The sequence below is a fragment of the Sus scrofa genome, chromosome 9 (genome assembly GCF_054392235.1).
Source record: "Sus scrofa isolate SSC_HxYL_T2T_F1_AM1 chromosome 9, Sscrofa_HxYL_maternal_Yorkshire_Landrace_v2.0, whole genome shotgun sequence".
Lineage (NCBI taxonomy): Eukaryota > Metazoa > Chordata > Mammalia > Artiodactyla > Suidae > Sus > Sus scrofa.
Window position 1 is genome coordinate 92,373,908 of NC_139391.1, and position 16,118 is coordinate 92,390,025.

The following is a 16,118-nucleotide window of genomic DNA, read 5'->3' on the forward strand; positions in this document are numbered from 1 at the left end:
TGGTTTTCACATTGATGCTAGGAAGAGAAAGTAGTTCTCTTTGGACAAGTAAGCTCTTCATTTGTACAGTGATAATATGTCAACACACATTTTCCAAAATAACAGCCCTACTACTCTCAATGTCTTGGAAAGAGTTACTTGATACCCAGAGACTGGAGTACATCTAGCCCAGAGCCTTGGTCAGACACCAAGCAAGGGGGTTTATGAAAGGAGATAGCCTGGATAGCCCAGAGCTCTGCTCTGCTGTGTTGACATGTCTAGAGCTCAGAATAAAATTGAGTTTCCTGCTTTAGCTGTAGCGGGGTCTTAAAATAACCTGGAGAAATTATAGTTCTGATTACATAGAAAGTGAAGGACTTAGAACATTCTCCTAATAAAGCCATGAGAATGACACAAAGCTTAGTCATCGGCAGCCCTTCTCTAACAGGCATTTTAGAGAGAAAAATAGAGCTTTGAAATTGGATAATTTGATTTGAAATCTTGCCTAATTATTTTAAGAATGCAGAAAACCTTTCTTTTTGGCCAAAAAAATAATGATCTGGAATCCAAGTTTGAAAGAACAGGCTTTTAAAATGTTTGATATCTCCAGTAATGGAAAAAAATCATATCTTTAAAATTACATTCTGCTAGAAATCTCATTCTTGGATGTCTTGCTTTTTGCATTTTGAATGGAGGAATTTAATGTAATTTCCTTTTGGAAACATGGCATTGGAAAAGTTAGATGAGATGTTTGATTCTGTGTTGGATCCTATCTACTAGGGCACAGATTTTAGGAGCAAAACACTTCTTGTTACATTTAATTCTCAAAGGGAGATATCTGACTTAACCAGATGCCTTGAAATTTGTCACAACATAGATTGTTTATATGGATTCAGTGCCCATTCATCCTTCTATTTGATTAGCACACCATGAATAAAATAAGCAAAATGGATAAGCCTTTAACAATCTCAGTTTTCCTTTTTAGGGCTACTTCTGCAGCATATGGAAGTTCTCAGGCTATGGGTCAAATTGGAGCTCACCTACCAACCTGCACCACAACCACAGCAACACCAGATCTGAGCCCCATCTGTGACCTACACCATAGCTTGCAGCAATGCTGGATGCTTTACTGTCTGAGCAAGGCTGGGTATCGAACCTGCATCCTCGTGAATACTAGTCAAGTTCTTAACCTGCTGAGCCACAATAGGAAACCCGCCCCCCCTTTATCTCTTAACATGCTATCCCAAATGGCATTTGTCACCATTCTGCCTTACTATGTCTATTTATATGCTGTTGCTTTCTCAGGCTACTTTTGATTCACATAGTGTTTGAGCTCTAGCCAAATCAATAATATGAATGAGCATACACAATAATTTAGAACTTCCGATTTTAAAAAAATGACAGTAAGACAAGTTAAAGAAAGCCTATATTAAGATCATTACTTTTGGAGTTCCTGCCATGGCACAGTGGGTTAAGAATCCGACTTCAGTGACTCAGGTCACTCTGGAGGTGCGAGTTCGATCCCTGGTTTGACACAGTGGGTTAAATGGTCTGGTGTTGCTGCAGGTGCAATGTAGGTCACAGCTGTGGCTAGAGATTCAACCCCTGTCCCTTTAACTTCCACATGCTGTGGGTACAGCTATAAAATTAAAAAAAAAAAGATATTCACTCTTTACTTATAAATTAAAAGGAAAACATCTGATTAATAAAACTTTGTGATTAATATCCTGCAAACTGGTTCCAGTTTTTTACTACAAATTTAGCTGAACTGTCACAGAATTTTTCTGTTTTACATGAGATTTAGATTCAATTAAGCCTTAGCAAAATGCCTTTAAAAAGGAGGTTGAATAAACATTTGTCGAAAGGAAAAAAATCAGTTATTGAAATATTGTGTCTTCTGTTATCATTCTTGAGAAAGGGTGGTGAGACAACTTAGTAGAAGTGACTAACAACTACATATATACAGAAGACAGGATGTAAGTCTCCAAGGTAATCAGGGCCGTCAGGAGGATGTTAGACCAAAATTAACACCGAGAGAAATGTGTTATGCATATATTACAGCCCACGTGTGGAAATCTGTTCGTTTATAGAGAGATTGCCTCTCTGTGAATGGCTAAGTTGGCTCTCCAAGCACAAAGAAATACTTAGGGCCATTCAGAAGTAACAGCCACACACTTAAAAGATTTTAAAACATCAAGTATCCGATCAGTAAATACATCTTTAAATACAGAGATGGAAATTTTAACAAAGAAATGGTAGAGGATATGGAAAATTTCAGGGGTAAAGCTCTAGGCTGAGAGATTCTAAAGAACCAGAACCTTCTAACAATATACTCAGAGCACACTCAGCTCTCTGGCCACATTTTCATTTCTTCCTGTGATCCTGAGGGTTGATCATCTATTCCTATTCACCTTCTTCCCAGGCCTGCAGCAGGAGAGGACATAGTAGGATGTAATGCTCAGTATGATGACTGTACTTTACACTGATATATGATCTGTAGGGGAGTTATTAAGAGAGGAGATCCTAAGAGTTCTCATTACAAGGAAATATATTTTTTCTTTTCTTCTTTCTTTTTTTTTTAAATTGTGTCCATATGAGATGATGGGTGTTAACTAAACCTATTGTGGTAATCATTTCACAATATGTATAGATCAAACCATCGTGATGTACATCTTAAACTTATCCAGTGATGTGTGTCAATTATTTCTTAACCGTAAGGAAAAAAAGAAACATTTATGGATGCCCATTGAATTTATTATAGAGTGAATGATGCATTTTCTTGCTTCCAGAGCACACTGTCTAGAGTGGAGAAATAAAGAGAATGAAAGGAATGCAGTAGTAGGTTTCCAACATAGAATATACAAGATTGGGAAGCCTTGGAAAGCCTTTCAAAGAAGATCACTGAAGGGAAGTTCTGTGTGTTCGATGATGGCTAGAGGGCTTGCTCTACACTGTAGGAGATGAAGCTGTAAAGCAGGCAGGAGGAAGGTAATTAAGGACCTTTAATTCCAGGCAAAGATGGTGACCGGGAACTGCTGAAGGATTTCAAGCTGTAGAGCTGCATGATCAGAAATGCTTCCTAGAAATGTACCTTTGGCTGCAGTATAAAGTGGGGGACACCCCCTAAAATGGGCTGTGTAACTGTTATTCAACCTGTAACTATTAACTAGAAGTGTCTGGGCAGAAATAGTGAGTGAATAATGAGAGGGAACTGGAAGGAACAGAACTACAGAAATCAGGAATTGATACAAAAAATAGAGGAAGAAATCTAGACTGACTGTTAGATTTCAAGCATTTGTGACTGGGTAGATGGGATGCCATTATTCTTTTTTTTCAATTGGGGTATGGTTAATTTACGGTGTTAGTTTCAGGTGTACAGCAAGGCAATTCAGTTGTACATATACTTTTTAAAAAATTTTTTCCTTTGTAGGTTATTATGCAATAGGTCCTAAAATAGATAGGTGGTTATCTATTTTATAGATAGTAGTATATATATATATATATATATATATATATATATATATATGTTAATCCCAGACTCCTAATTTATCTCTCACCCCTATATAAACAAACTATAAATTTATTTTCTCTGTCTGTGGATCTCTTTTGTGTATGAGTTCATTTGTATCCTTTTGTTAGATTCTACATATAAGCTATATCATATGATATTTGTCTTTTTCTGATGCCATTATTCATTTATCTAACAGGCCTTTTTTTTTTTTTTTTTTTTTTTTTGAGTGCCTCTTATGTGCCAGACATCTAGGTGCCTAAGGTAGAAGAGGGAACAAAACAAACTTGTGTGTACACTTACCCCCTTGGAACTTGAAATATATGGTGTGTATGTGTTTTCGTCTCATTGTTTGTCTTGCAACCCATCTGGACTGACAGATGTACAGTGCAGACTGGTGGGGAACATTGACCAATTTTCACTGAATGAGGGTTGTGGAAGGGTGACAGCAGAAAAAACTTAAGCAAAGACAGTGTAGAAAGGAAAGAAGCCCTTGAAAACTTAAGCGTTTAGCTGGGTTGGCTGTTCTCAGAGTGTTCAACTATGAAAACTATGCAGAAATTGGGCCTTGGTATACACAAACGTCCATCTATGTGTATACATATATTTACAAGTATAGTAAATATGAGAAGGCTAATACATATAGTGTTAACTACTGCATTTCTTTGAGGACTGGGTTAATTTTTTTTCTATAAGAAAATTCTAACTATAGTCTTAAGAATTGCAGGGATTTTAAACTCAGAATTACTAGTTATGTGTAAATTTCAAATGTAGTCTACTGTTTTTCTCACTTAAGGGAACTGAAATTGCTTCAACCATCCATCTACTTTGTGATAATATCAGAGCTGTTACCGAATGCGGCTCACTCTCTGCCATTATTAGTAGTTTATCCAATTTGACTGAAGTACACAACTTGTACGAAGGTTGGATTCAGGATAACAGCATATTGTGTTTTGTGGCTTCAAGATATATCAGCCTCAAGCTAATAGCTAATATTTAAAATAACATTTTTAAGAAAGTATTAATGCAACTGAAAATAAAGTTCACACTTGGGGGAGGAGGGAGAGAATAGTCATATATACTCCCTCTGTATGTATCTCTAAAAATTGAGAGAGACAGAGGGAGAGACTTAGAGAGTGAATTGGAGTAAGTAGACATGAATTGTAACTTGCTTAATAGAATATTACCACCTCAACATCTGACTTAAAGTGTGCATGGAGAGTTTGCATAAAGAATTTTGAGTAGAAGGAAATAGAGATAAAATAGTTATTTAAATATATATGAAATATATAGCCCAGGGAACTGTATCTAGCCACTTACAATGGAACATGATGGAGGATAATGTGATAAAAAGAATGTGTATGTGTGTGTGTGTGTGTGTGTGTGTGTGAGATTGGGTCACTTTTCTGTACAGTAGAAATTGACAGAACACTGTAAACCAACTATAGTGGAAAAAATAAAAATCATTAAGAATAAAAAAAATACATGAAATAAAGATAGAAGAGTATGTATACAGAAGGAAGTTGCTTTTCTAAATATAATGCGTAATGCTTTTAATACACCACCCAAGAAATCTCAGGAAACTCCAACATCATTTTGAGATTTAATGATAATGACACATGTACATTTTTAATATGTCATTCATTACAAAGTAGAAAAGCTTAATAAAGCAGCCTGAATCAGTAAAGCCTCTTAGGTTTGCATGCCATAGTGTGCTTCCTCAATTCCTTCCAAAAGGACAATTACTAATTATTTGATGAATTTAAGTTCATAACAAAGGTCTTGACAGCTAAAAGCACATGTAATGACTTGGACAGAAACCAGATGTAACAGTATAGCAAGTAATATTGGAGGCTTAAAAAACAACTGATGAAGGGAGTTCCCATTGTGGCATAGCAGAAACAAATCTGACTTAGTATCCATGAGAATGTGGGTTCAATCCCTGGCCTCGCTCAGTGGGTTGGGGTTTGGCATTGCTGTAAGTTGTGTGGGTCACAGATGCGGCTCGGATCTGGCGTTGTTGTGACTGGTGCATAGGCCAGCAGCTGTAGCTCCGATTCTACCCCTAGCCTGGTAACTTCCATGTGCCATGAGTGCCGCCCTAAAAAAGCAAAACAAACAAACAACTAATGAAGAAAATGTTATTGGAGTAGATATTTCGAAGTGACAGAAATACCAAAGCCTTTGTTTCTTTGGTCCTTTCCCTACTCAAAATTTCTTAATCATTTTGGTGACTACAGAAGATAAATCTTTTAAATTACTGAGTTTGAGTATTTAAAAGATATATTTAATCCTGTCCAAAAATCTGTAGTCCTCTAATTCATCTACAGTCTTTGGTAAAATAATTTGTATGGATATTAAGTGATGTTCATTTTAAACCACTGTGCTCAGTCCATGTTTCTGTGAACACTGAATGTTTTGCAAAGATATTAATGGCATGATGGAAACAGGATTTTCTTTGAATACAGTACTGTGGTTTTCCTGTAAACTGAGACTGGCCTTGGAGAGTGGAGTTGCCTCTTCTTTAAAGTTTGGATTCTTTGGTCTTGGTTTCATCTCATTTTGAGAATGTAGAACTCTTGGATTATTTTTCTGCAGGTATCTAAGACTTTCTGCATGTGATTTCTGGTTTACCTGACTCTTAAGTCCCATCTGCCAGTGCTGCCTCCCTGGCAATCGATTTGTCCCTTGCCACCTAAGACATATGTCCTGTGGTTGTTCTGTTTTGCCTCTTGACATAGCACTCAAAATTGTTCTGTAAAACCAGATGAAACATGCTGTTTTAGGTCCCATTCAAAGGGCATGTGAAGAATGACTTCCCTCAGGAAGCCTGCAGTCTTCATGGGAAAGGTTCACAAAGTGCATAATGGATTATTAAGTGAATGTCTTGATACATAAAATTTTGTTGGGATTACATTCTCAGTTACTATTTGAGAATCATTATGTCCTGAATCATCTTTCTCCTAGACTGATGCATAATTTCTCCCGATGACCACTCCTAATCCTGAAGAGAAGCATGTTGTGAACCCAGCAAAGTAAAATATTAGAATTTAATGGTCATCACGTAAAGGTTTTAAAATGTGAAAAAGATGGTGTTTTATGAACAGTGGAGGATTTTGTCCTAGACATTTCAACTGACACTCTCTTTATTACTACTCTGTATCTACATCCAAAGAGGCAGACTGGTAGTTGTTACTCAGTAAGTATAAAAGGTGGGAAAAAGCCAGTTCTTGTAAATGCGTCACCAAATGTATTATCAAAGCTAATCTCATAAGGGTGTCAGAGGAATCAAGTTGCTTTTGGCTCCATGTTATAAGAACTGATTGAAATTTCAAACTATCCCAGTAGCTGACTACATACAGCAGCAGGAAGCCTCCAATTAACTGCATCAGTTCTATTTGTAGTACAAAAGATCTGTGGCTTAGGATAGCCTACATAACTTAAAAAGAAAAAAAGAAAAAAAAAAAAAAACCAGCTAAATCTTAACAGTATCCTGAAGTACAGCCTGAGAGAAAAAGATATGGGGGTCAGTCAGGAGCACAGAGGATAGTAACTAACTCAAAGGCAAAAGGGTCTTAGGTGGAGCTGTAAAAAATGTTCTATCTAGTCAGTGAGAAATTCAGTGAAAATTCCTTTGAAAAAAAGGTAAGCCAGAATGTAGAGCAATATTCCACATTTTTTATAATAATAAAAGTCAGAAATAGCAATATATAATAATTTAGTAGAGAAAAAGATGGACTTTTAGAAGAATGAGGGTAGAAGAATTCCTGAGGGTATTTGTAGAAATTCTCATAGATTTTGTAGTGAAAAATCATTTCCTTATGATTCTCAATCTGGTTCTGTTGCTAGGACTACAGTTTTTAAAAAGGATGGAGGAACATTAAGAAAAAGGAATACTATGTGGTGGTGATTCTAATATTTTCTTTTACTTTTGGAAATTATGACTTATACTAATTTTTCAGAAAAAATTTTGTTGGAGACTTGCATGTCTTTGCATAATTTTAGTTAAAGCTGAATGATCTAACTTTTATTATCTTTGTTCTTCCCGTTTTTCTTCCCTCTCATGCTTTGTAGACTATGTCTAATTAAATAATGCTTAAAAAACTTTTTTAAAGTTAATTTGAGAAAATTGGGGGGATTCTGGGTAATGTCACAAAATTAGATTTGAAAGTCACTGAAAGAAATATTGTGGCTCAATAAAGAAGTTATTAGATTTGTGATAATAGTGGAAAAAAATCTCTATTTTTGTTTTCTCTAAATTAGGGTTCACAATACAAATTCATTCTGAGAATTGTAATAAGCATTGAAAAGTCTAATATTTTGCAAAAAAATTGAATAATTATTTTGGTAAGTATTTTTTACAGAAAATGTTCCATCAAATTAAAATAAAAATTTTTAAGAGCCAATTTAGATTTTCCTATATTAATATATTTATGTGGAATTGAAATTGTAGAAAAATTAATATGATTTTATTTTTGAGTTCCAATTACTGGAAATTTTATTATATATGTCTCTATGTAGAAGGTAATAAAAATAAATTTGACTCAAAGTTATTCTAATACTATTTCATGGAAACTGTCTTCTATACAGATTATAGTCTTCAGAAGTTATCCTCTAAAGTAATTTTAAGTCCAAATTATTTTTTTCAGAAAGTAAATTTTTAGAGCAGATAAGTAAAAAGGATAAATACCAGTGTATCATATTAGAAGAATTATGGTTAGCATAATAGTGTGGCATCTTATGTATAAGCGGAAACAAATATAAGTAAGATAAGCCAATACGTTTATAAGCCTAATGAAGGAAATGGAATAAATTCTCTTCTGGGTCTGGAGACCAAACAGACATTCTGGTTTTTTACTTGAAATTCTGAGATGTGAGCTCTAATATTAGTGTTTATTCTTCTTTGCCCCTTTACTGACTTTTTAATTGCCTCTAATAGAGCACTAAAGATGACAAATCATAATTTTATACTAGAAGCATTCTCTTTGGTAGAAGTCTTATTCTAGGAAGTCACTAGAAGTTCTAGTTGTAAAAGTGGTACAATGTTCCCAATATATAAATAATAATATTAATATAGGTAAATTTTAGAGTAGTGATACAGATATAAGAAGACAGGAATCAGTGAGGATGGAGATTTAATATGAAATACAGTTTATCATTGTTCAACATATGAAGCATTAGAAGGTGGTAATACTTTTCCATCTCCTCTGCTCTTCCCTTCAACTTCAGCAATTTCCTGCCTAGTCTAGAGCATATGTACTTGGAATGATAGTTATTGCCGAAGGAACCACATAAGTAAAAAACCTGAGGTAAAATAGATTTCAATCATCAATTTTTCTAAGGTACTTACATTACTTTTCTGTTTTCTTGTCTGATGTCTTTGCCTTCCCTTCTCTGAATCTCTTGAATCCCAAACATTTGTCTGAAAAGCCTTTTTTCTTATATGACTCAATATAAGACAGCTTTAAACAGCTAAACAAAATAACATCTGAAAAATGTCTGTAGCCAAGAAGAAAATTAATAATAGGAGACAGGAAATAACGAGAGAGGAAAAATAAGTTTGGGTGGTGGTGAAATGTCTTTGAGGTAACCTTTCATGGAAAGATACCTCTCATCTCCTTCCCTTTCTTTACCTTCTTCATCCTCCCAAGGCCTTCACTTGGCATAGGACATAAAAGCAAATCAGAAGGTGGAAAGAAATTAGCCAGTAAAGAAGGGGTGTGTAGGGGGATGGTCCAGACCAGAATGATGATGGAGATATTACCTTAGTTGTTTCTGAGTTTTCGTCAGACACTTAGTTTGGAGGAATTGGTGATTAACACATGACTGTTCCTCTAGATTTCCATCATTGATACCAAAGCAAATTGAGAAGTGTAGTGAACCAGTCCCTAGGATTTGTTAAAGGAATTTCAGAACTTTCCAGTAATGCCTTTAACTTAACAGAAAAGGAACGGGTGATTGCGTATTTTATGTGTTTGTGCTCATACCTGTTGTGCAGTTTATTTCATAAATGGGCCTATTTTCTCAGTTATTTCTTTAGCTGTTTGTAGTTAGAAAGGAAGTCCATTCACACATTGTTGAGGAAGGAGATTTGGACTAGTTGAAATCACAAGTTTTAAAAATCCTTACCTGGTTTTCATTGATCTGATGTGGTACATGATGTACCATAACATCCATCCTTTTAATGTGACTTATAAATCCAGCATTTTGCTCCATTCAACACATTACTTATCCACAAGATTTAATCCAACTTCTCTTCTAATTGTTTTAAAAAATATATACACTTAGTGCTTTCAGAAAAGCACAATTATGAAATAATGTGTATTCTACCTAAAAATGACATTGTTAACAGCCTATGGAAGCTGCTCCTGGAACTGAGGGAGACTAGCTTGTATTAAGTTAGCCAACCCCGTGACTGCCTCAGAATGTAAATAATGTTTTACATACTAGTGAGATGAACAAAAAATGATAACCTTGCCAAAAGCTGCTTCTACTGCTGTGTGGCTCCAACAAATAGTTTATACATTTAGTGAGATGGCAGGGATTTTTTTCGGCTAGTGCAAAAAAAAACAAAAAACAAAAAAAGAAACTCTTGCTGAGAAGTCTCTAAAAGGGTGTGAAGTTTTTTATTTTACATTCATTAACTTTTTATTTTATTCAAAGTTCAAAAATAGGCTTTTGGTCATGCATTATAAACTTACCACCTGGATCCACCAGCTTTCTGAGGGATTTCCCCTGATGTCACAAATTCTGAAGATGTATTTCATGATTGTAAAAGTATTGGGTGCTTAATCCTGTATATATGTATATAATAAATATACACACATATATAATGTGCATTTATGTTTAGGTATGTGTATATAAAATAAAATGCATAATACTTGCATGAGAATTGAGGTTAAAGATATGTATGTATACATATATATATATATATATATATATATTTCAGTCAAATAAATCAGTACTGAAAATTTTACAATGAAAAGAAACTATTCTCTCTCCAGTTTCACCTTACACCCAGTCCATATTAGCCAATTTTAACAATTTCTGACTTGTATGTTTCTCATGACCTCTATATTTTTAAATAATTACTGTTTTTTCACTTTAAACATTAATGTTTCACTTTAAACATTTCACTTTTATCATTTATTGATGATAATGAGAATACCTCACTAATTTTCCTTTCCACTTCATAATATAGTTGTATTGATGTTCTTAGTTTTTCCACTTATCCTTTCAAATTTTTATTGGTGCTCAATAAACCTAGGAACCTATAAACCTAGTAGGCTCTTCACAGGTCTTCAGATATGAATGATTTGAAATGTAAGGAAGACTACAATGTCATGGATGAGACTGTAAAAACCATTCTTAGGGAACATGGTTTCACTCCAGTTGCTAGTTTAATTAAGAAAATAAGGAATTAAACCATTTGACATAAATTGGAGGAAATTGTTAAATGATTTATCTTAGTTTCTTCAAATTCTTTCCTCTAATGTGTATGTAATTAAGAACCGAATAAGAAATGAACTCTTGGAGTTCCTGTCATGGCTCAGTGGTTAACGAATCCAACTGGGAACCATGAGATTGCAGGTTCGACCCCTGGTCTTGCTCAGTGGGTTAAGGATCTGGCATTGCCGTGAGCTGTGGTGTAGGTTGCAGATGTGGCTAGGATCCCGTGTTGCTGTGGCTCTGGTGTAGGCTGGTGGCTGCAGCTGCAATTGGACTCCTAGCCTGGGAACCTCCATATGCTGCGGGAACGGCCCTAGAAAAGGCAAAAAGACAAAAAAAAAAGAAAAGAAATGAACTCTTAAAAAAAATTAAAAGCGTTAAAAAGGAAAATCACCTTTTTTTCTATGATTCAAAGAAAATCAAACACTCCTAAAGTTAATGCATGGCCTGTATGTTGCTTTTTGACAGTCTTTAATAGACAAATTAATGCAGTTCTTATAAATAAGAAAATAGGAAGGAGAAAAAGAAAATCGTCTATTCCCTTCATACTTTTCTTCCTGATTCATCTACTGTACAAATGTAGTTCTGTGTTTATGTGCTTGTGTATGCAAAACTCAATGCCTTTAACCTCCCAGAAATGCACTTCTGTTCTCTGAATTGTATTAAACCCAATTTTGATGCATAAAAGTAAAGGAAATGTTTAAAGAGTTGATTCATGATGAAGAATGAACTGTTTTGTTAAAATGCTGGTGATTCTGAAAGAAAATATTGTAAAATAAATTTTTTTTCTTGTCCAAAGCATTTTGTTATTTTGTTTAATATCTGAAAAACTAAAGTACTTACATACTGATTTTATCATTTTTCAACTACTGTGTCAGAAACTCTGTTGTCTGTAGTGAGGTATTAAACTCTCCTAAATATGTATTTCTACAGCTGGATTAAAATATTTGATTATTTTAGAATACAGAGATAGGGAGAGAAATGGTCTACTTATTTATTAAAAATATACCAATTCTCTAATTTCCCGCTGTGGCACAGTGGGTTAAGAAATCAGACTACAGCAGCTTGTTCCTTGTAGAGGCATGGGGGTTTGATCCAATGGGTTAAAGGATCCTGCGTTGCCACAGCTGTGACTCGGACTCAGTCCTTGGTCTTGGAACTTACATATGCCATGGGTGTGGTCATAAAATAAAAAATAAAATGAAATATACCAATTCTCAATTAATTTGTCCTTTAGTTAAATAATAAAATTTTCATGAAATATCATAAACATTCATTTTTATCCCGCCTTTCTCTCAGCTCTGATGTTAACCTTAGTGACACCTGCCTAGGCCTCAAACACTAACTTGAATTTCAGGTTGTCTGTGAATTGAGTAAAAAAATTATAAGGTAGTACATTAATTTTATTTAGTATTTAAAAATCAAAATAAGTCGTATTTTTAATTTAAAACTTAAAAAAAAAAACTCTTATAATAAGAATAGCTGTCCTCTGTTCTACCTCTCTTCAATTTCTTTTTCCACTTCACAGGGTAACTGCCTTCAGCAATTTTTCCCTCTTCTGGTCCTTTACGTTAAAATTTCTAAACAACGTGCTCCTATAGAAAAGTCTCAGGATTTCCTGTTGTGGCTCAGTGGTTAATGAATCCAACTAGAAACCATGAGGTTGCAGGTTCCATCCTTGGCCTCACTCAGTGGGTTAAGGATCCAGCGTTGCCCTGTGGTATAGGTTGTGGCTCGGATCCCACGTTGCTATGGCTCTGGCATAGGCTGGCGGCTACAGCTCCGATTAGACCCCTATCCTGGGAACCTCCATATGCCACAGGAGCGGCCCTAGAAAAGGCCAAAAGACAAAAAAAAAAAAAAAAAAAAAAAAAAAAAAAAAAAAAAAAAAAAAAGAAAGAAAGAAAAGTCTCAGTGTATAAGTTGTAAACATTACATACTATTTCCTTCCCCAGAGAAGTGAAGAAGTTTCTCCTGATACATACATACACACACACACACCCCCACACCCACGAGTGTCTCCATGTCACGTGTACATACATGTATGCATGCAAACATACACACATGTACATTTCTTCTCCACCCTCCCCAGTAGTTGTGTCAAAATATTAAGTAAAATTGACTAGTATTTATATAACTAATCAAATATGACTGATTGCTGAACCTACCATGCCTCTTTTCTTTTCTAATTCTTCTTTTTTCCTGGAATTCATTATAAATTTACCCTTCCTTTTAGTCTGGTTTTCTATGCTTGAATAGCTATGTGCTTATAAAAATTATTTTCCTGACCGTCACCATTTCCATTTTCTCTTTTTCTGGACTTTCCTACCCCTTTGTCTGTCTTGTGAACTCTTTGTTGTCTAGGCCTAGCACCTGTCCTGAGTCTTTTCCTTAGTTGTTCTCTTCAGTGATTCCATCTTTGTTGGATCTCTATGGCTTTATGATCACTATGTATGTTTTCTGAAGAACATCTTATGATAGTTTATATTTATTGAGTTCTTATCTGCAAATGTCACTTTTCTCTCCTTGGAAGTAATAGATACATGTAGCTAGGCATAGAATACTAGTTGAAAATCTTTGTGAATTCCAATCCCAATTTGATTCTGTTTCCCTGACTTGTGGCTTTCTCAGCCCCTTTGAAAGATTTTTACAGTTGTCTGATCACTGCTCTAACATTTCACAATTTTGTGCCTTAGTCTTATTGTCTTCATTTTGCTAGTAATTCTGTGGGCCCTTTTCAATTTGGAGGCTTATTTTCTTCAGAGTTTTGTCCTGAGAATCATCCTTTATCAAACTGTATTCTTATTTTAAGGTACTAACTTCCTTTATTTGATACAAAATATTAGTTAATCAAATTTTTATTTTTCTACCTGTACTTTGTGCTTTTTTTCTGCCCTCTACCCACCCTATCTTCACCACCCAACTTCACGTTTGTTTTAATCTGTCCTGCGCTTTGGGAACTTTGGTATTTATTTATGACTGAGCTTTCATATTTGTCCCCTGAAAGCTCATTATTTGGGTGGCAGTTGTGAGCTAGGATTTTCTGTGTGGAAGCCTTGAGTGGTTAGCAGAAAAGAATTTTCCAGGCTTCTACTGTGGGGGCATATGCCTGGCTGCCAGAGCTCAGGGAGAAAATTGGCGAGTAGACTAGGCAGAATTGTACTCAATCTGCAGCTTTTCAGCTCCACAGGTGTCCCATGTTTTCGTGTGTGTGTGTGTGTGTGTGTGTGTGTGTGTCTTTTTGTCTTTTCTAGGGCCGCACCCACGGCAAATGGAGATTCCCAGGCTAAGGGTCTAATTGGAGCTGTGGCTGCTGGCCTATGCTACAGCCACAGCAAAGTGGGATCCCAGCCCCATCTGCAACCTACACCACAGGTCATGGCAACATTGGATCCTTAACCCACTGAGCAAGGCCAGGGATTGAACCCGCAACCTCATGGTTCCTAGTCAGATTCCTTAACCACTGAGCCACGATGGGAACTCCTGTCCCATGTTTTCTTGCGAGAGCCGGGGCCCCAGCTCAGTTCAGTTCACCCAGAAAATAATTCTCTGGTCTCGTAGCCGTAATGGGCCTGCTGCATGTGGAGGGAGGAAAGGGACATGGGGAGGAGAAGAAATCTCTTGGCTGTGGGAGAGAGGACATGGAGGTATAAGTGCTGGGTAATCAGACCTTACATCAGTCCCTCAGGTTTTGCGCCTGCACCTGACCCACTCACCTCCTTAGTGCCCTTGCCTGCAAGGCCTGAGCCTCTAGGGAATTCTCTTTTCTGATTCTACCCGGGGCTCACTCCCTGCAGTTACTTCACTGGCACTCTCTCCATTCAGCAGAGCTCTTTATCACTATTCAATTCACTTTCCCTCCTCAACATTTCATTGAACTCTTGCTTATTTTTGTTATCTCTTCCATTTTCTTTTCTAGTGTAGGTTTATAGAATTTTAATTCTTTTACTGCCTTTTTATGGCATTTCTGACGGGAACAGAAATAAATGTATTTGGTCACTTTTATTCAGAAGTCATACACTGTTAAATCACCCAAACTTAACAATATCAATTGGAGTTGATATTCTTATGCTTCTTACCTATGAGGTATTTTAAGATAGTAATACTGGAATGTTCCTAAGAAGTCATCTAAAATAAACTACTGAAGAAGGCTGTGAACCTTATCAACATCTATAATTTTAATAATGATGTCATAGGATTAAAATTTGTGACAGACATTTGTGATCTCTGTCACTGATACATTCGTGTCCCCGTACATTCATTTCTTTATAAAAACTCATCCATCCAGAATTCAGCTCTCTAGCAATTTCATTTTATTGTTAACAAACACCAGAACAAAGAAAGCATCAGAAATGGTTTTGAAACAACACACACTTGCATTTGGCTCTGCAAATGTTTCTCTGGGGATAGCCTGTAAGGGCCTTTAGCAAAACAGCATTTACTTCTATTTTATAACCAATTATAATAGCTTTTGAAATGTACATTCCAAATAGACAGAAGTTAGAAAACAAAACACAAGAAAATAAGAGGAAAACCTACCAGAAGGCAAGAAATAATCTATGAAATGCTTAACCACAAAGAGACAGCCGAACTAGAGCTGGTAAACAAAGGAACTCAGATTCCTACTAGGAGCTTGTAATTGAAGCTGTTAGTGCCCCACCCAAGTCCCCTGGGGCTAGATCATTTTTATGTTCCCTCTCTGACTGAAGTCTTTCTCCAGTAGCTCAAACTTACACAGATGCCTACTGCAGATGCATGACAGGTCAGAAGTGCCAGAGCATTAATGCCACCAGGAACTAGCTTACAACCAATGACTGACAGGAGTTGATGTGTAAATATCCCAGCTTCCTTGCTCCTTGGCTGAGTTAAGTCTAAAGAATGTGTTGTGCATTGGCAACTAGAGGTCTCCAGAGAGGTGAAGCTCCAGTTGTCCACAGTGCTGATTTACTTGTTTCTTGGCTGCCTGCCTTTACTATCTTATTTCCCTTACTCTCCCACTGGTGTTTTGTAGAATCATCTGTCTCCCAAATAAACTACTTGTACTACAATTTTTGCCTTAAGTTAGGAGAACCCAAAATAAGGACGGACCACCTAGATTTGGGGAACAATGATATATTCCTCAATCGGACAATGTGATATGTACAAAAAATAAAATGTTTAATTTTCAGATGACACATAGTCA

At 35.9% G+C, this 16,118-nt stretch overlaps 1 protein-coding gene across 50 annotated transcripts in view; it reads left to right on the forward strand.

Moving 5' to 3' along the window:
* HDAC9 (histone deacetylase 9) overlaps positions 1-16,118 on the forward strand; it is a 967,336-nt gene that overhangs the window by 467,702 nt on the left and 483,516 nt on the right. The gene's annotated exons all lie outside the window — the stretch shown is intronic.